The 21,638-nt window shown below is 44.0% G+C and overlaps 1 protein-coding gene and 1 non-coding gene across 4 annotated transcripts in view; both read right to left on the bottom strand.

Moving 5' to 3' along the window:
* Positions 1 to 21,638, bottom strand: part of PRKCB (protein kinase C beta) — a 328,355-nt gene that overhangs the window by 166,326 nt on the left and 140,391 nt on the right. The window lies entirely within an intron of this gene.
* LOC129520373 (U4 spliceosomal RNA) lies at positions 6,331 to 6,478 on the bottom strand. The gene has a single exon (XR_008666597.1). It is a non-coding gene; the product is annotated as a U4 spliceosomal RNA (small nuclear RNA).

Raw genomic sequence — 21,638 nt, 5'->3', positions numbered from 1 at the left:
CACCTCACACAAACGCAGCACCAGCTAGTGATGGGCTGATTGGGGTTCCCCACCGTCACCCCCAAGCCAGAGTCTTCACCATGAACACCCAAGTCCCCAGGCCCTAAGGACGGACAGATCCCAGCTCAGCATCTCTGGTCCATCACCTGACTCCAGGCGCAAGCAGCTAACGAGGAAGGAAGCACAGATCAGAAACCAAAGAGGGGAAAAAAAAAATCTTTAAACATCTAAGTCACAGCCTAAAATAGCCTTTCTCGGTCTGAATGAGCTGTGTGGCTTTGTTCACAGGTGGGCTGAAATTTGGCTGAGCTGAGGCAAAGCTGCAGGAATTGGAAAGCTGGATTGAAGCCCGGAGGCCAAGAAAACATACACCAACAACATCAGTCAGAGGGGGGATAAAAGCGACCTATAAATTTGGACTGTGTCATCCCTAGACATTTACAGGCCACAAAAGCCCCTGAAGGCACACTTCCCAGGAGGCAGATGGGCAAGGTGAAATTGAAGATCCCAGCTGGAAATACCATCATAACAGAGGAAAGATTACAGACAGGGACTCTGGAGTTAACTGTGTGACTTCAGACAAGTGACTTAACCTCTCTGAGTCTGTATAAAAACACTACCCACTTCATGGACTGGCTTCACAGATTGGCTCCCAGCAGAGTGTCCCCCACACGGGAAGTATAAGCTCTTGATTTCATTATTCTGAGGAGAAAACAATCATCATGTCAACACTTCCCAAACTTCAGTCTTGAGTCGTCTTAATTCTGCATGTCTACATACTACCTATAATAAGTACTTAGCATTTTTTTTAACTCAGCATGCCCTTTATTTAAATAAACCTATTTGAAAATAAAACTCTGTAAGGGTGTGAACTCGTGGGAATGATGTGCAAATTATGTTTTTTCTAATACACCTTCAAGTGCAAGAGCCAACTCCTAAAATAAAATTTTAAAACGCACATCCCAACAGTCTCCATTGAGAAGCTGCAGAGACACAGACACATGTCTTCCTGGTGGGTAGGCCAATTGCTCTTTCGCACTACCTATCAAAAGTACAAATGCCTCTTGCCTGGTGACCCACTTGTCCCACTACGGGAATTTATCCCAGAGACAAACCTGCATACAGAGGAAATAAAATGTACACATGGTTGTTCACTGCAGCATTATTTATAACAGCAAAATATTTTAAATAAGCCAAGTGTCGTAGGTAGGGAGCTGCTTAAATAAATCATAATGTAGCTACATGGTGGCATATTGCTCAGGTATACAGAATGAGTTTTCTGCGCGAATACGGAGAAATCTTAAGGGTATATTTTTAAGTGAAACTGAAAATGAAAAAAAAAACAAGGTGCAGAAGAGTCTACGTGGCATGCTACCTTTCGTGGGAGAAAGTGAGGCAGGATAAGGAAGTATCTATATTCTAAATTACTCAGACACATCTTTGTACAGTTTTGATGTAAAGTAGGATATTTAAGCATTTATCCAGGGGCCACGAAAAAAAAATCTCTCAGCAGGTACCACCACGCCGGGTAACACAACAGTACCAGCCATACCCCAGACTGCAAACAAAATACAAAAGCTTCCCAAGAGACAAAGAGGCAGGGAAGCCTTCATTGGGATGGTGTGGATTGAGGTTTTGTGAACATGAAATGCGTATCACGTGAGAAGCTGTAATTACACACACACACACACACACACACATGCACACACACACACATGCTCACCGCAGCCGAAAGGGGGAGACTATAATTTGGTGAAGATCTCTCATTTTGTTCCTGGAGAAGCAAGTCATTAGAGCTGATAACGCTGTGTAAATGTTCGTGTCCACTGACAGTTTGCTCAAGCATTTGATATACGCCACGCCTCCTACCAGCCAGCACCCCTTTGCAAATAAGTAATTATTTGATTGGAAGGCCCGAGCCCCTGTCGTGTCAACTCAGGGAGAGTTTTAAATATGATTTCCTGCATTAAGAGTTGCACTGGAGTCAATGTCAATATTGGAGGCTAATTAACAGCCCTGTTCAAATCTAACGCCCGGGCGCTGGAAGTTATTAGCTTTTTTATTCTGGGGCCAGTTCTTTAACCCTTTTAAGTGTTCTGTCCTTTTGCCTGAAAGTGGGACAAAGACAATATCTAATTTCCTAAACTAATGGGAGTTCAATGAATGAATGCATGGAAACTGCCCAGCAGTCCCTGGTGGAAACCAACATTTAATACATGCTCACTGTTCTCATTAATTTTCTGTCCATAGCCTTTGTCTGTATTTAAGTTCAAGTGTGTTTCTTTCTAAATGAGTTGTAACACGTTTCCTATATAATCAGTAAGGATATGAATCATTCACCTAAGATATAGGCAGTAAATATTTTCCCAGCTTTTCACTTGCCTTTTAATTTTGTTGTTCTTTTTCCAACATACAATAAGGCAAGTGTGTGTGTGTGTTTAAATAAAGTGCCAATTTTTCCATTTTCCTTTACAGTCCGTGTCCCCGCTGTTATATTTAGAAAGTCCTTCCCAGTTTTTTCTTCAACATCTTACAGTTTCACTTTCTGCAGTGAAATCTCTACTTCCCTTGAAATTCATCTTCGCAGGAGCTCTGAGAAAAGACCTTTTTTTTTTCTTCATGTTTAGCCAGTTGTAACAGCACACGTATGGAATGGCTCTTCATACACTCGTTCCTCATGTATCCTTTGGTTCACTTTTAAATTTTCTCTTATGCTCCACCGATTTCTCTCTATTCCTGCCCCAGTTTCACACGACTTCAATACATCATAGGTTTATAATATCTGAGCATCTGAAAGCATGCACTTTATAGCCAGCCACCCCTGCTCCACCATTACTGTCTGCTTTGAAAATCTTGATGGTTATTCTCACCTGCTAAATTTCCTGATTGTGCTGGAAATGCCAATCTTGGCCAACCCTATGTATTGTCCTTCTAGAAATACTTCCACCTACAGCATCAGCTCAGGGACAGTAGAGCATCTGGCCTCAGGCTTCCTGCCAGTGCTGAGTGGACCAAAGTTTGATCAGGGGCATGTTGTTTGTGAAAGAAGAACTAGGCCAATCAGAATTCAGAACAAGGTACAGTGCAACACTGGGAGCTGGGGCTGAGCTAAGGGGGTGGGTGGGTGGGGTGGGTGATGTCAAGTGAGGGTTGGCAGGGGCAAGAAGAGAGAAAGAGAGGGAGAGAGAGAATGAATTTACATATAATTTGAGTCCTTGGGGCACCTGGATGGCTCAGTAGTTGAGCGTCTGCCTTTGGCTCAGGGAGTCATCCCGGGGGGCTCCCCGTGGGGAGCATGTGTCTCCCTCTGTCTATGTCTCTGCCTCTCTGTGTGTCTCTTATGAATAAATAAATAAAATTTAAAAATTTTTTTGAGTCATTTATGTCCTTCCAGAAAATTGTTTTCTCTAAACTTTTCTTAGTTGCCATTAACCTGAAACTAGCCTTCTTTCCAGGATTTACATGTTATTTCAACAAACGGTCTCAATTCAGTAGCTAAGTCAGTGGTTCTTAACCTGAGTAGGCCACCCTCAACAGCAAGCATGCAAATCTCTTGCAGGGATCTATTTCCAGGTCTCTGGGTGGGACTCACAGCAGCAGAGAGCCACAATTTTCTGGGGGTGTTGCCTCACTCAGATTTACAAAGAATATTGGTGAGAAGCTACGAACTAGTGCCAGTGGCCCAGCTCTCCTGGTGGCAGCCATGGGCTGGCTCTGAGTCCTGGCCACATCCTTCGAGTGGGGCATATAGTCTGCGAGTGCCCACGGTCCTCACTCACTACTCACTGGCCCTTGCAGGCATCTGAGTAACTCCTGCCGGATCCTAACCCCAACTGGTATAGCCACACGAGACCATATGAAACAGCAGCTGCACACATGCATTTGAGCTTCAGAGAGGAATGTAGACCCTCTCTCGGGTAGAAGCAGAGTCCTCATTCTCACAGCGAAACAGGAGTTGCCTTCCTTCTTCTGGAAGGCTATGTGCACTTATAAGCCAACTGCAACCCTAAGTGGCTTCCAGACATCAAGCATTCAACCAGCAGATTCCGCTCCAATTTGGTACCTGAGTCAGCAGAGTATGAGGAGCCCCATCCCTTCCAGCAGGTGAGGGAGTCTGTCTACCATGAAGAGGTAATTTAGGAAGAAGGTATTTCAAGGGTGAGGCTCTAGGTAGGGTTGCCTGGATTCAAAAGCTACCTCCACCTATCTGTACCCTTGGCCATGTTGGTTAAGGTCTCCATACTTGGTGTGAACCCGGGATAACAATGATATTTATTTTCCGGGGACTGTCATGGGGTGGGAATTACATAAAACCTTTAAAAGAGCCGCCTGACACAGAGCAGACACCCAATAAATACTAGCTGTTATTATTAATTATTAATTATTGCTGGCTAGGGGCATCCCTATGTCTACTGAGCTGTAACTTTTCCCAGTAAACCCCACACACATTCCCACCTCTTGAACTTCGGTCTGGGTTTCCTGCATCAATTCCTTCCACTAAAGCAATAAGCCGTTCATTTATTTATCCACTGATTCACCAAGTATTTGTCAAGTATATCAGGTGCTGGATGAACAGAATCAGACATAGGGTCTGCCATTATGGGCTCCCAGGCTCGTTCGGAGGAGACGGTAAAGAAGCACAAACAAATGTACACTTCCGACCCCTGCAAAGAAGATTGTGGTGCTTCCAGAGTTTTAGCGAGGGGTTCACAGCTGGGCAGACAGGTGTGAGAGGCTTCCCTCAGAAGTGGAGTGTGAGCTAGGATCTGAAGGATGGGGAGCAAAACCTAGACAGAAGATACCTGGCTGGAACTCTACCCCAAGTGGAGCTAATCCACTGCCTGGGGTACCATTTCGACCCAGGTTGACACCTGGCTGACACCACCCCACTGCCACCTGCCTGGCTTCAAGCTCTGCCGCCACCTCCATTCCCTGTCCCCAGCCCAGACCCCCAGCCATGAGACCCTAGCCCCCATGGGAGGGAATTTAGTAGAGAGCTCATGAGTCAGTCTCTAAAGTTATAGAGTCTGAATTCAATCTCAGTTCTGTTACTTCCCACCCACATGGCCATGAGCAAGTTACTTACACTATATGACCCTCAACCTTCCCACCTGCAAAATGGAGCCAAGAGCTATCATGTGGAAGAGACACTACAGCAGAGTAGTATACACTGCACAGAAAGGCTGCCTGGCACTGAATCCCAACCCAACAACTTCCTAGCTGTGTAACTTTGGGCAGGTTACCTAAACCTTCAGCGCCCTCATCCTGAGAGTGGGAATGATGACGATAGCTCTGCATTCTCATGGGAAGTTAATGAGTTAATATTCGTAAGACAGTGCTCAGTAAATACTATGTGTCTGTTGAATATACTAAATAAATGCTCCTGCTTTCTAGGTTTGTGCAGATTAATGAAGTCATGATTATATGTTGTGCTGTAGCACAGTGTCCAGACGCCATAAATGTTAGAACTTAAGATGAAAACTCCATCTATGACCTTGGGCAAGTCACCCCAGGCTCTGGTCTCAGTTTCCTCTTCAGAAAACAATGGGGTGAACAGGGCATTCTCCAGGGGGCCTTCAGGGTCTGACAATCTTCAGAGTCGCCCTGCCTCTTCCTGTGGAGGTCGTCATGTGAATTCATTGCTTAGGGTGTACAGCAGGCTCTCAGGGACCAGACACACTGCCAACAGATCGCAGCCTGGTGTTATCAATAAATCCTCCATCACCCCCCAAACACACACTGGCATCCTGGCCCCTCACCGCCCCACCTCCCCGCAGGGTGCCATCAGTTCAAAGAGGGAGGAGCACCCCTCTTGCCCTGCTGAGTGAGGGCTGCCCCAAAAGCAAGACCAGGACACAGGGTTACTCAACGTGCAAAGGCGCTGTCAGTTTGATTTCTGGGTGCAGAGCATGGTGCCTAACTTCCTGACAGCTCCCTTGGCCGCAGAAGCCCTCGGCGTACCCAAGCCTGTGGTTCAAAGAAGCAAGAAGAACCTTCATGCAGAAGGACATGGGGGACACTGCCGAAGCCAATGCCTGCCGGGCCACCATCAGCCTCTGGGACTCTGGGTACCTCAAAACCATAGGGATTCTTACTCTAATGATCCTAATCACTAGAAATGAGGATCCTAAATCATTAGGTCTAGAGAGACAAGAAGCCGAACTGAGGAAGATGAGTTCTATATATGCTGGCCCTTCACCACTGGGACACCACTCTGCTCCACAAGGAGTTACAGAAGCTGTGATATGCCTGGCACAGCACTATGTTGCAGCGATCAGAGAACATATCCCGACCCCATCCGCACTGGGGTTTCATAGGTTCCAGCAGGGGATAATAATTATAGTTGACACTTGAACAATGTGGGGGCTAGGGGCACTAACCACCCACACAGTTGAAAATCCACATGTAACTTTTCCATCAGCAATAATCACGCCTCGGATAAACCTCATTGGCTATGATGCTGCCACTGCGCAAAGCTCACATGTAACTTTTGACTCCCCCAACACTTAACTATGAACAGCCTAGTGACCAAGAGCCTTACCAATAACATAAACAGCTGATTGACACGTACTTTGTATATGCGTTGTATTCTATAGTCTATGCTGCATTTTTAACAATAAAGTAAGCTACGGAAAAGAAAAGGTTATTTTAAAAAATCACAAGGAAGAGAAAATACATTTATGGTACTGAACCACCACCAAAAAAAAAAAAAAAAAAAAAATCCCTGTGTATGTATTCATGCAGTTCAAACCATGTCGTTCAAGGGTCAACAGTATCAGTATGAGTAGCAGCTAACATATGCCAGGCACTGTTCTAAGAACTTTACATATAATTAGCACATTTGACCCTCACTGATTGGGCAAAATATCTATTATTATTGGGGCACCTGGGTGGCTCAGTGGTTGAGTGTCTGCCTTTGGCTCAGGTCGTGGACCTGGGTTCCCGGGATCAAGTTCTGCATCAGGCTCCCTATGGGAAGCCTGCTTCTCCCTCTGCCTATGTCTCTGCCTCTCTCTCTGTGTCTCTCATGAATAAATAAAAAAAGTCTTTAAAAAAATATATATATATAGTCTCCATTTTACTGAGGAGAGAGACATTAAGTCACTGGCCCATGGTCACACAGCTAGTGATTTGGATGCAGAATCTGAGCTTTTGGTCACCACATAAGCCAATGTAAGATCACCCTGTGACATGTGACAGCAAAGAGAGGTATGTGGTGCTCTAAGAGTAAAAAACAGAAGGAATTAACCTGGTCATGGAGGTCTCAGGGAGGAGGTGATGGTCTGGAGAACAAGTTCCAAGTCACCCAGGGTTCTTAACCCTGGATGCACACTAAAGTCAATTGGGAGGTTTTGAATCAATCATAGATTCTGATTTATTTGTCTGGGATGGGCCCAAGAACCAGTGTTGGGTTTTATAGCTCCAAAGATGATTCAGATATGCAACCAGGGTGGAGCCTCACTCAACTCAGGGGAAGCAGGGGGAGGCAGTGGCCAGACATGGAGCAGCAAGTGCAACCACCTAGTGTAGGGGAGCAGGGAGGGCCAGAGGCTGCTAAGGAGGAAGCTCAGGGGCGAGGAAGGGTGTGGTCAGGGAGGCCTGGAGGGACGACAGGGCCACAGCATGCAGGGCCTACTCAGTAGTGACCCTATGGCTTCTCTTCCAAAGGAGACTCCATGAGAATGACAGCAATACAAAACCAAAGTGTTTGTGCCACCAGTGCAACAGAACCACCAGATCTGTCTATGGGCAAGCATGGGAAAGGAAGATGTGTGACATTCCAGCTTAACAGCCACGTCGCAGTATCGGCTTTGCCCCAAGAGTGAGCTGGAAGCTACCAACATGTTTCCAGCAAGGACGATGACATGATCATATCTAGTTGTTGGAAAGATGACTCCACTGCAATGTGGTTGTGACTGTCTGGTGAGACAGAGAGGAATCAGGGAATCAGAACAAGAAGCTACTGCTCCAGAGAGGATGAATGAAGCCTGGGCTGAGGTCCTGTCTCTGGGGATGGAGAGGAGTGGGTGGCAGTGTATCATGGTGGGTAAGAGCAGGCTTGGGAGCCAGACCACGTTCAAACTCAGACTCAGCTTCTTATTGGTCATGTGACCTGGCAAGTCAGCTAACTCTTCTGTAGGATGGGCATAGAAAGAGGATCTTTCTCATGGGGTGAGGTTTCAATGAGTTCGTGCACATAAATCACTTAGAACAGCACAGCATATGATAGGCATTATATAAATGTTAGCTATAAATACTAGCCAGGAGGTACAACAGGAGCTGACAATGGAGAGAACAGGAGGGTAGGACAGGTCTAGGAACACAGAAGAGGCCCCATGAGGAGTGCCTGGGTGGCTCAGGTGGTTAAGCATCTGCTTTCAGCTCAGGTCATGATCTCCAGGTCCTGGAATTGAGCCCCACGTTGGGCTCCTGGCTCAGCAGGGAGCCTATTTCTCCCTCTCCCTCTGCCTCTGCCTCTCCCCCTTGCTCATGCGCTCTCTCTCTCTCTGTCTCAAATGAATAAATTAAAAAAAAACTTTTAAAAAAAGATGAGGCCCCAAGAATGAAGCATGGTTCAGCAGGATTCTGGAAAATCACAGTTGAAGGGTGAAGAAGAGCCAAGAGAGAAAGTTGCATGAGGAAGGACTGAGGTGCAGAATTAAGGAGCAGAGCCTGGACCGGAAAGCCAGGATTATAAGCCAAGTCAAGTCCAAGATTCTGAGTCAAGCACTTACATAATATGCCAGGCGCTGTGTTAAGCTTTTTGCATACATTACCTTATTTAATACTTACAACTTGCTTTCATATAGCATGAAGTAGGCACATTACCCATCCTCATCTTGAAAATGTAGAAAGAGGGGCACAGCGAGAGTAAGGCACTTAGCCAGAGTCACAAAACTGAGCTTTGAACCCAGGCAGTCCAGCTCTGGAATCCACACTCCTTTATTATTATTATTATTATTATTATTATTATTTATTTGAGAGATAGAAAGAGCTTGAGCAGGAGGGACAGAGGGAGAGGGAGAGAGAATCTCAAGCAGACACCACGCTGAGCACAGAGCCTCATGAGGGGCTCAACCCCAGGACCCTGAGATCATGACCTAAGCTCAAAGCGAGAGTCAGCCGCTTAACCATCCAGGTGCCTCAGAGTCCACACTCTTAACATGCAAGACCACAAACCTGAGCTTGAACGTTTCACTCTGCCCTCACTCCCCAACTACCACTAAAAATGCCACACGCACACAAAAAAAGTTTAAAAATAGGAGAATCCATTTCAGACCAGAAGTCAGGGAAAGGTGCCAAGTAAATGCCAGAAACTCTTCAAATGTTTTTCAATATCTGGAAATGGAGAGACCTGAACTGGCCTGGCTCTCCCAATTTAAAAGAATTAGAATAACAAGGCCCGATGATGAGGGTAGCGGACCAAACACAGGAAGCCAAAGTGAGTCCTTGAAAGTGTCTGTGTAGTCCCTGACTGCAGAGGCACCTGATAATTATGCAGAATGATGAATGACCCCCTCTCAAAGCCTTCAGGAGAGACAAGTGGCTGCCAGACACACAGGCAGATCCCACTGGTCTTGGAGAGTGCTCGAACAGCAGAGGGCAGTGCAGCTGCTTCCCTACCAGGGTTGAGTCCAAACTTCCAGCAAGCGGTGTGCTCTACCCAACTGAAAGCTCCACCCAGCCGTCCTGGTCAAGGGACCTCTGCCTACTTTTGTGGCTCTCTGCTTTGGACTGCTGTGCCCTCTCTACTCCCCAAAGAAGGCTCATTTGATTAAACCCACATTTTTCTCTTCTCCCTTTATAAGAAGGGGGTGAGAGACCTTTCACAGACAGTTCCCACCTACAAATGTAGAGGTTTTAACCTGGTGGCACACAGAATGAACCCAGTCCAAAAATATGCTTAAAATACACCACAGCTATAATCTCAGGTTATTTGTCAACATCTAAATTTAGGAGATTCAGGTTTCTCTTGAAAAATGAAAAAATCTGGGGATCCCTGGGTGGCTCAGTGGTTTAACGCCTGCCTTCGGCCCAGGGCCTGAAGTTCTGAAGTCACTGGAGCCCTGGAATCAAGTCCCATGTCGGGCTTCTGCATGGAGCCTGCTTCTCCCTCTGCCTGTGTCTCTGCCTCTCTCCCTCTGTGTCGCTCATGAATAAATAAATGAAATCTTAAAAAAAAAAAAAAAGAAAGAAAGAAAAATGAAAAAATCTGGACCTTGGTCTTTTAAAAAGCAGGAATTTTTTTCAAAAAAGTGCACGGAGTAGCAGCTTCTCCTTTTAGATGGGGTGCTCTTACACCAGATGGACACTCCCTGTTATCACACACTTGACTTTACTTATCTGCCAGACCCCTCACTGGCTTTGAAGTTGGAAATCCTGGATAAATGGAATGGAATGCATCCTTCCAAAGTCATGTGGCCACAAACAAAACACTGAGGAAAGCAGAGGAAAAAGGAAAGAGAGGGGTCTGCTGTATAATTCTATTTGCATAGACTCCAAAAGAAGGCATGCTGTTTTCCACAATGGCTGCACCATTTTGCATTCCACCAACAGCATTCAAAGGTTCCTATTTCTCCATGTCCTCACAATACTTGCCGTCTTTTGGGTTTATTTTGATAATAGGGATCCTAATAAGTGTGAGATAGTATCTCATTGTGGGTTTGATTCACATTTCCTGACCATGAGTGATGTTGAGCAATTTTTTTTTTCAGTACCTCTTGGCCATTTGCAGGTCTTCTTTGGAGAAATGTCTACTCGGGTCCTTAGGCCGTTTGGAGGAGCTCAAAACATAAAAAATGGAGCCACCATGTGATCCAGCAACCCCACTTCTGGGTATTTATCCAAAAGAAATAAAGTCAGAATCTCAAAACAGGTACCCTATGTTCACTACAACATTATTCACAATAACCAAGATGTGGAAGCAGCCTAAATGTCCTTCAACAGATGATTGAATAAAGAAAATGTGGTATTGGAATATCATTCAGGCTTTCAAAAAGAAGGAAATATTACAATATGGGGCAGAGGTGAACTGTAAGGACATCATGTCAAGTGAACTAAGCCAGACACAGCAAGACAAATATTGCATAATTCCACTTAGATGAGACGTCTAAAACAGTCAAACTCCTAGAACCAAAGATTGGAATGGTGTTTGTCAGATGCTAGAGAGAGGGGGAAAGGAAGAGTCACTAATCAATCGGCATCAAGTTTCAGTTAAACAACATGAATAAGCTCTAGGGATCTGCACAATATTGTGCTTGTAGTCAATAGTACTGTATTGTGTACTCAAAAGCATGTTAAGAAGGGGGGCACCTGGGTGGCTCAGTGGGTTGAGTGTCCAACTCTTGATTTCAGCTCAGGTCATGATCTCAGGGTCATAAGATCAAGCCCCACCTCAGGTTCTGTGCTCAGTGCAGAATGCTTGGGGTTCTCTCCCTCTCCCTCTGCCCCTCCCCCCACTCTGCTTTCAATCAATCAATTTTTTTGAGTGTGCTAAGAAGGTAGATCTTAGGTTAAGTATTCTTTCGAAATATAATGAAATGAAATAGCAATAAAGAGTTCAATGAGGAAAAAAAAGTCAGCAAACAACTGCTGACCTGGGTAGCTAGTCTGATGGAAGGGGTCAGAGGTGTAAGAAGTAGAAGGGAATCCAGAAGGGCTTCTGGTTACAGAGAAATGTCTGCTGTGTGGGAATTCATCAAGATTGACACTCTCCATGTACAATAAACAGTTTTCAAAAACCATGTGACCCCCACAGACAAAAATCAGCACCTTTCATTCCAAATTCTAAATTCCTAAAGAGAGAATCTGATCAGTCCAGCTTGGGACACATGTCCACATGCAGATGGACCAAACGGGGCCGAGGCTGTGGGGTCAGAGAGCTCCGGGGGCTGCATATTTGGAAAGGCAGTTCTCAAAGAAGAGGATTTGTCCAGGTGGACAGAGCTGAGCTATGAAGGTTATAAGGCAGTTTGAAGTACTGAGTAAGAACATGGTCCTGGGGGCCAGACTGCCTGGGTCTGAATCCTGGCTCTACCACTCACTAGTTGTGTGACCTTGAGCAAGTCATTTAGTCTCTCAGCGCTCCAGTTTCCTCATCTGTAAAATGGCGATGATAGCAAAGGTATCCCTAGAGTGTGATGAAGAACAGAGAGTTATTATATGTAAAGTGCTTAAAACAGAATTATATCTAAGAATGCTGGCTCCTGGATATCACTGTATTTTAAAACTACTGTATTTAGGAGGCCCTGCCTGGCTAGGTCAGAATAGCATGCAACTCTTGATCCCAGGGTCATGAGTTCAAGCCCCATGCTGGGTATAGAAATTACTAAAAATAACAATAATAATAAACTGAAAAATAAAAATAAAAACACTGCATTTAAAAATCCTAGAATTCCAGGCCACTGGAAGTAGGGGGAGCCACTGGGAATACAAAAAATTGAAGGCAGAAGGAAGACTAGAAATGAGGTCTTCTGACTCTGGGGACCTGTGCCTTTCACATCCCTGCAGGCTGCCTCTCTCTAGGGACATCTGCCTTTTGATTTCTCTACTTCTCCCAAGTCCGCAGGCTCCACAGGCTAAATCTCTGGGCAACCGCCTTTATCAGGCTCTGAGGCTGGTCCGCCCCCAACTAGGAGAAGCCAAAATAATTCATAAGACAGGACATCTGCACCTCATTCAAATCACGGCAGCCCTGCCCTTTCTGCACAGGAGAAACAGTTGGTTTCTGTTCTCAGGACGCCACGCATCATGGATTTGCTTCTTCCTCCACAGCATGAAGCGCTGTGTCTTTATGACAGTAAGACACAATGGGCTATTGAGAAGCAATTCTTTCTGACCTTTACACGCTGCTTCTGCACTGCACTAGCCACAGCAGGCACACGGCCAATAGGAGTGGAGGGATCGTGGGACACTCACTCCACGGTCATGGAAAGAAGTGCATTTTATCACACCACCAGCATTTTATTAGACTCTCCCTCCAGCTAGCCCATGCAAGGTGTCTGTGTATTTCCATTTTGTGACAAGCAAGACAGATGCATGCTATGCCAAAAACCAGCCTGCACTTTTGAAGCTCACTCTTTAAGACTTGAAAGGACCTTTAGTGGTAAGAATATTAACACCTATTATGTGGCAGGAGTGGTAGGAAGCCCTTATACCGTGGATTCACTCATTTGCTCTTCACTTGAATCCTGTGAGCAAGGTGTTACTTTATCCTCTTTTTACAGATGAGGAAACTGAGGCAGAGGCCTGGTCACTAGCCCAGAATGATCCAGCCAGTTAGTGGCAGATGTGGCATTCAAACACAGCCACTCGAGTTTCAGAGCCACCATGCAATACTGCCTTGCACTGGTTTCCAAACTCAGCTACCCATCAGAATTACCTGAAAATCTTTAAAATACCTATTTCCAGGCTCTTGTATTTTTTCAGGTGAAGTCTAGTTTCAGTAGGCTCCTCAAATAATCTTTAAGCATTCAACCTATCTGCAATCTGCAAAGCAGGGTTTAGAGATTATAGTGGCAGTGTATTTTTTTTTTGATCTGCCAAAACTCTCTGCTTTTTTTTTTTTTTTCCTGGTAGGTAGCAGTGCCTCATTTTTCCTCTGAAAGCCATTCCAACCCCACTGTGTTCACTCTTGGAGGGAACACTGTGAAGCCTCAACCAGGGGCTACTTAGGTAACTTGACCTTGACCAAATAATCTCTCTTCTTCCAGAATTTGACTTTAAAACCAAAGCAACACAAGAACCAAAATCAGATATAGCTAGTCTGATTGTTCAGATTTTCTTCCAATTCTCTAAAGTACATCATATCATTTCAATAAATTCCTTTCTAACTTGAGTTAACCAAAGGCTGTTTCCTTTACACGCAACCAAACAACACCAGCAAAAGAGCCACCCATATGATAGAAACCCACATCTAGCACAGATATCACCCCTACAGCATCCATGGCAACTGATCTTTGCTCTACTGAGATGGGGAGTTAATATCCTTATACAGCAACCCATTGGTTTGTTTGGGCTGCTTTTCTTTAGCCCAAATAGATGGTCCCTAGTTCTGATTCTGTCCTCTGAAACTGTATTTAAAAAACCTATACAACATTTCTTTGGATATTTAATGACAAGTCTAGCCTCGAAGCTAAACAGGCCAACCCTCAGAGTACCTCCAAGCCCCGCTCCCTGCCCCCGTAAGGCATTCTTTTGGTATTTGGTAACAGACACCCTGATTACTGAGCCCTTCTGTTGTGAATGCAGAAGTTAGAGACTGCAATGTTACATAACGTAAATAGAATGTATCTTCAGCAGAATGATACACTTTCAGATTTAGAGAGGCAATAGATCAAACAGACAGACAGATGGCCTGCCTGTCCTGTTTAGACTGAATTACACCTGAGGTTATTTATCCTTGAGAGATACAGATGGGTCTTCTTTGGTCCAGGTGATGGTGAGATCTTCCCACGATGCCAAGAGGGATACTCGACCCGAACTGCTGTTTCATGTCCTGTAGGAGCCAGATGGGCTTGGAGCATCTTCAGAGCTGAACTGTGGGGTATCCCCAGTTGGTGTTATGGGAAACTGAACAACCCAGGCTCTGAGAAGTACATAGTTGTGTTGCCTTATCTGAGCCAAGAAGACCAGTCAATGTCACAGAAGGAGGTAAGCCTTCTCTCCTGCCACCAGTGTGGAAGCAGGAAATGGGCAGGGCCTCAGACTGGCAGAGTTAGGTTCCCTCCTCCTCTGGTGCCGGAGGTGAGCTGGCCAAGGCTCATCAGCGACCAGAATCTTACCAGGGGCATCTAAGCTAGCTCCCAGCTGGTGCAAGACCGTAGGATTAAGCACATCCAGGAGCAACTGCAATTGCTTACAGTTACACTCAAGCCATCACTCGCATTTGATTTCAACTGAATTAAGTGGAAAGCCTGAGTCCATGCTGGAGGTAATGGGGCACCAAAATCAAGCAAGAATGGAGAAACCAGTTAAAGAATACCCCAAAGTGACCTCTAGAGCTCTGCAGGCAACAGTCTGGAAAAAGAAAGTGAGCAGAACTGACAAGTGGCCATGAAAATATGTTTTAAAAATGTGGCCTTTTGTTTTTACATGTGTGTGTATTTTTATGTTTTCTGATCTATCATACCATACTCAGTGCTTCGTTGTCTGCTTTGTTCACTAATATCTAATGACTCTGTTTCCATATTAATAACATTTTAATTACTGTGGCTTTTTTATTGAAGTGTAATTTGCATATAATAAGGTACAGATTTTAAGCATAGAGCTTCAGGAATTTTGAAAAATGTGTACACCTGTATAGGCACCATCCTAATCAAGACATAGAACATTTCCAGGTTTTAGCAGCCTACCCAGATAGTGACATTTTGATAATTGTGCAGCACCCAAGTATGGATATGTTTTACTTACATAAACCCTAACTGGCAGTCATTTAGGTAGTTTCGAAATTTTTGTTGGTATGAATACCAATGCAATAAATATCACTTTAGCTAAGCATATTTGCATATTTTTAAATAATTCCTCAGCAAAAATTTCTAGAATTGTAACTCTTAGGTCAAAAAAAGATTAGGTTTAGTAATTATGATGTCAAAAAAGTCATTAAGGCTTTTGATACATATTGATAATTTTCTCTCGAGAAGGATTATACGGACTTACATACTCACCAGTAATATATTAGAGTACATTTTTCTTCTTCCCCCTGCTTATGCTTTTTGCTTGAGTCCTATTTCTTTTGATAGTATTACTAAGACCATGTTTTACATTTATGTGTGTTTTTGTAGCATATCTTTGCCCATTTTATTTTTAACCTGTATTTGAAGTTCATCCTACACACTGCCTAGAATTGTACATTGTTTATCCAATCTGAGAGTCTTCAACTTTTAGTAGAGAATTCCAATCTATTTACATTTGTTAGATAACTGATATTATCTGCCATCACTTCTTACCATTACCATCTTAATTTATACTTTCCAGAATTCGTGAGTCCCTGCGGCTTATTTTTATCTTTGTTCCTATATTTTGTTATATTGACCAAAACTTTCTTTGTTATTTTAGTTTTTAGACTGTTTCTTTCATATTAAAAAAAATCTACTTGAGCCAGTATGTCTATAACAAGAATTAGATAATATTAAATAAATATCTTATTTAGCGTTGTTAATCTAGACTCATCACTTGCTATAGTCTACCTTTTTTTAATTTAAGTATAGTTGACATGCAACATGTAGTTTATTTTTTTATGTCAACTTTATTAGATGATGCTGGTAATTGTGATCAAGCTGTCGTATAATAATAAGGGGTGGTAGCTACTGATTTTGCCAGCCCATCAAAGTTTCCCACCTCCCCTTCTTATAACAGACACTGCTCTCTGAGCTACAGTATGTGACATGAACCAGGCCAGATAAACTATAAGAGTTCATTCTCCCAACAACAAAGGACCAACCAATCAGAACCCTTCCCTGATTCCGAATGCAGAAGGAAAGCCCACTTCTCCCCCTAGGATTTCCATCTTCCCATGAGATCAACTATCACCAAGTTGATAGATATATTTATAGATGTGTCCTGTCTACAGTAGAAGCAAGTGAGGCAAGGACAAACCAGTTGGGGTCCTAAGAAGGAAACAGATGACATACTCAATTTAAGAGAGTTTAAGGGAGGTTTCATAAGAGGACTTGTAAAGATGAAGACATAGTGCAGGGAAGTCATAGGGGATAGTACAGTAACCAGAGGCTAATAAGAGCAAAGGGACAGGGCAAGGAGCAGCTCCTGGAACCCAAGAAGAGAACTGGGTAGAGAACACTGTCTTTAGAGGAGCGACAACCCTTGGTCAAAGGGTAGAGCCAAGATGACCCCATGATAAATACCCAGACCACTCTTTCTTCACCTTCCAATCTCCTACTGGCCCTTCTGGCTGGGCCCAACCAACCAGAAGTCAGGGGGTAAAAGGAACCCCATGTGACGCAGTACTTATGGGTCAGTCTCTGATGAGTAGACTCAGAAAGGCAGATAAGACAGCTGGCAGAGCTGAGGAGGGTCAGTGTGCCAGAATGCCAAATGGCCACAAACTCCTGTATCCCCAAATGCATCCTTCTAGTATCACTTTGGAGCTCCTGCTATCAAGAGATGAGGTCTATTTCTCCACCCCTGAATCTGGCCTTTAGCCATAACCAAATAAAGGCTTGAAAAACACCTATGCTTTGGGGGTTTCCTTCTCTTGCTGTGCCTGGAACCCAAGGCCAGTATGTGGATGTGCCAAAGCTAGCCTACTGGGGGAAAAGAGACCATGTAGAAGAGAAACAAAGGGCCCCAGGGCCTGATCCTAGAGATGTGGAATTGAGTCCCACATCAGGCTCCCTGCATGAAGCCTGCTTCTCCCTCTGCCTGTGTCTCTGCCTCTCTCTCTCTGTCTCTCATAAATAAATAAATAAATAAATAAATAAATAAATAAATAAAATCTTTTTAAAAAGGGGAGGGGTCCCAAGCCATCAGGCTGCCAACTAGTGGTCATGTTAGTGAGGCTATCCTAAATGATCCAGCACCAGCTGAGTCACTGGCTGACCAAGACACTTGACAGAGCCCAGCAAAGATCAGTTACATAGACTCAGATCAGAAGAATCACCCAAGTAGCCCAGAGAAAAAAATAAATGAGAAAAAAACATATGATTGCTGCCTCAAGCTACTAAATTTTGGGATGCTCTGTTACGCAGCAAAGCTAACTGATACAGCTGATAATAAGAATGCACCTTGCAAGTATCATGGTCTCAGTTCCAGCGTCTGTGGTCCTTGTCCCTGAAGCTTATTCCATTCCCAGTGTCCTTCCCATAAGCCAATCTGCTTTCCCATTGCTAATTTGAGTTGGATTTCTCTCACTTTCAATTTAAAAAAAAAATTGTGAAACTCCTTTTTCTCTATAATCTGATATGGTTTAAAATGCACAGAAATCCTTCATCCCTCTTAAGACCATTTACCCACGAAGCCTATAATTTTGGGAGAAGAAAAGTTTCTTGGGCAACGTTCTCATTTCTTTTTTGGTTACTCGCCTATTCTGGTTTCCAATTGCTTCTTGAGACAAAATTGGCAAGTTAGAATTTCCTAGAAAATCATCCATTTCAACCAGATTTTCAAACACATTTTTATGCATATTCATACATTATATATATATATATATAATATACGTGTTCTTTTTAATATATACATTCTTTTTAAATCTTCTATTTTCCTTTTATTAAATCTTTAACATTTAGCTCATGATTTATCATTTTTAATATATTTCTTCATAAAGTAAGACTGGCTTTAAAAACACAAAAGGAGGGGCATCTGGCTGGCTCAGTCAGGAGAGCATGGGATCTTGATCTCAGGGGTCATGAGCTCAAGCCCGACGTTGTGTGTAGAGATTCCAAAAGAATAAATTTTTCTTCAAATTAAAAAATAAAATATAGTGTGTCTGGGTGGCTCAGTTGGTTAAACGTCGGCCTTCAGCTCAGGTCATGATCTCAGGGTTCTGGGATCCAGCCCTGTGTGGGTCTCTCTGCTCAGCAGGGAGTCTGCTTCTCCCTCTGCCCCTGCCATTCCTCCTGCTTGTGGTCTCTTTCTCTCTCTAAAATAAATAAATAAAATCTTTTTAAAAATAGAATAAAATAAAACATTAGTGTGCATCATTTTTAACTGCCTTGACCCAGTGATGTAATCAGGAGGACAGAGGGCATAAAATGGGTTTTATTCTGCATCTTCATTATAAACAATAAGAAATCATTGCTAAAACCATAAAATGTTAAAGAAAGTGTCTTCAGACAAACCAGCTCAAGAATCCTTTTGTAACTTCTGTACAGCCTGGCACAGAGCCCTTGCTCAACAAAATTAGCTATTATCATTGGCTATTATTCCTTGGCAGGTCACAAGGTAATCTGTATCCCTTCTTGAGCAGGAGAGATTCATCCAGGTATTAATAATAATTCAGAAGCCATTTGCTGAGTGCCTTTTTTTGTGTGTGCCAGACACTATTCTGGATGTGACTCAAGCAGTCTCTCATTGAATATTTACCCCAAAAAAAGAGAACTATGATTTAGGTATTATTTTCCCCCATTTTAAAGATATGAACTAAGGATCGGAGAACTTAAATTATTTTCCCAAGATCACTGCAGCAGTAAGTAAATGAGAGCAATGGAATCTGACACCAAGGTTTTCTGGCTCCAAAGCCCAGGATCTTTTTTCAGCATTGCACCCCACACTCTGAAGTTTGGTGTCAAGGCATGGAAACGGAGACAGTAATTACATCATAAGGGCACGCTCAGGGTGGAGGACTGTAGAGAATTATCAGTACATTCAAGCTTAGGGGATACACTGAGCAATCAAAGGCCCTTAGCTACTTGTATCAAGGGCTTACTGTGTGGCAGGCACTATGCTAAGCCCTTTCACACAATGGCTTTTTAATCCATTTGCTGTTAATGTTGTTGTTTTCATTTTAAGGATTTAAAAAAAATTATTAAAACAATCTTATGTGGTTGGTACTAATATCCTAATTTACAAAGAAAGAAAGTGAGACACAGAGAAGGAGGATGATACACCCGCAGTGCCCCTAATGACTAACTTGCAGAGTCAGGACCTGACCGCAGATATGTCTGACTGTAGAGGCCACAGTCCTAATAACCACTGTCTTTAGACATGATCAATAAATTAATTGTCTAGCTTCCTATCTGTAGCTGGAGATGGCTACATCATACAGGAACATAAGGCAGGGAAATAATGAGCTGTGTTCCCTTATGAGGTTGTCTATGACTCTCTGAACCACACTGTGAATCTTTTATGAAATCCAGTGTGATGGTCCCCAGGAATTCTGTTCTGCGGTGGCCACTCAGGTCAACAGGATCACAGTAGACTGAGCAGAGATGCTTCCCCCCACCACCCACACAAATGGTTCAGTCTATTTCTTTCCCACTTGAATATGGGCTTGGTCATTAGAACACTTTATCCAGTGGGACATTATCATACATGATATGTGTTGGGGCATGCTCTCTTGCGCTTCTTGGAACCCTGAAACCACCATGTGAATAAGCCAGAGCTAGCCAGCTAGAGGATGGCAGGGTATGTGGAGGAGAACCAAGCAGCCCAGGCTGATGAGCCGCTCACTGCCAGTCATGGGAGTGAGGCCATCCTAGATCATCCTGCCACCACATATCCAGAGACACAGGTGAGAATCTCTGAAATTTTGTGCCCAGGGCAAGTACCTAGCTTGACTCACCCTAATTCTGGCCCCAAGAGACAAGTCCTCTTTTCTTGTTCTGAGAAAATCTCTCAGGAGGCCGTGTATGTGGTTAGTATTCTAAGTGCTGGGTAACTAGAATGTCAGGTGTAATGCTTATGGCAATAAGCATGGTCTTATGGTCTCTCTACAAGGTCTGAGAGACAGCAGAATTGAGAGTTTCCAACTAGGTAAGACCAAGACCATGCCTGCAGATGACCAGAAGTTAACACCCAGGAACTCTGCCATGTTTTGAGATTCCATTGGCCGATGCCTATATATATTGTCTATTCCCATTTGCACTAAATCGCTGGGTCAGTAACTGAAGTCACTGGGGTAGAGCCTGGTTCATAACATTTCCTCAGGTAGCCTGATATCCCATAATGTGGACCGATCTGTAGAAGAACATAAATTATACCAAGTTCTACTAATATCCAGAATATTCCCTGACTCACACTGGGCTTAGAATAGCAGAGGGGTAGAGGATGAAGTCTAGCATATTCCCTTTGTATAGATGGAGACTGTGCTTGTCTGCTCCATGAGCTTGCTCACACCAGTTCCTCCAAGGTCACACAGGAGGAGGGCATCCCTTCATGACTGCATGAGTCTCACAAGCAGCCAAAAGAGAGCCTAGCCAGGCTGGTGAGCAGGTGTGACCAGATCTTTAATCATGTCTCCAGCTATGGACAGGAAAAGGTCAATGAACTGAGTCAAGCCAGCTGAGGAGTCTGGACCAATTCATCATCCTTGGTGCCAACTGACCTTCTTGGAACTGTGTCCAGAGATAGAATCATTCCAAGTTGGCTGCTAAATCCTGTGCATGCTGGCTGCAGGGAGCACTGCCTGCCCTCCCCACACCCAAAGCAATGAATGGCTGCACTGCTCCATTCATGCAGACAAGGGTCTTCTACCATTTATGGAGCCTACACAGTTCCTAAGAAGGACTGCCAAGTAGCAGGCAGAGGGCATGTTAAATCTTACATAGTAGCCATGCCACCTGTCCTTGCTGCCTGCCAGCATTTATTCACTGTTATTCATTATCACCACCATCATCATCTTCACATATATAGCTCTTGCTGTGTACCAGACACCTTTACAGATATAGGTACACTGGCCACTCCTAACAAGGTTATAAGATGGGAACTATGATTTTACCCATTTTCCAGCTGAGGAATCTCAGGCACAAAGAGATTTAAGTCCTTTGCTTTGCCCCAGGTCACACATATATCTGAGCCTAGGAATGCTGGCTCCATCTGTAGTCTATGGTTTTTAACCAGTACATAATACTGCTTCTCTAGTTCTCTGAGGGACCACGCCCCCCCAATTCTTAAATCACGGGGTAGCCACACGGGGCTTCCTCGCCAGGAGGAGGCACCTAACCAGACCTGGCCAATCAGTACAA

Source organism: Nyctereutes procyonoides, unplaced genomic scaffold (assembly GCF_905146905.1).
Source record: "Nyctereutes procyonoides isolate TBG_1078 unplaced genomic scaffold, NYPRO_anot_genome, whole genome shotgun sequence".
NCBI classification, from domain to species: domain Eukaryota; kingdom Metazoa; phylum Chordata; class Mammalia; order Carnivora; family Canidae; genus Nyctereutes; species Nyctereutes procyonoides.
Note: the sequence above shows the minus strand (reverse complement) of the source record. Positions and strands in the feature narration are given on the sequence as shown.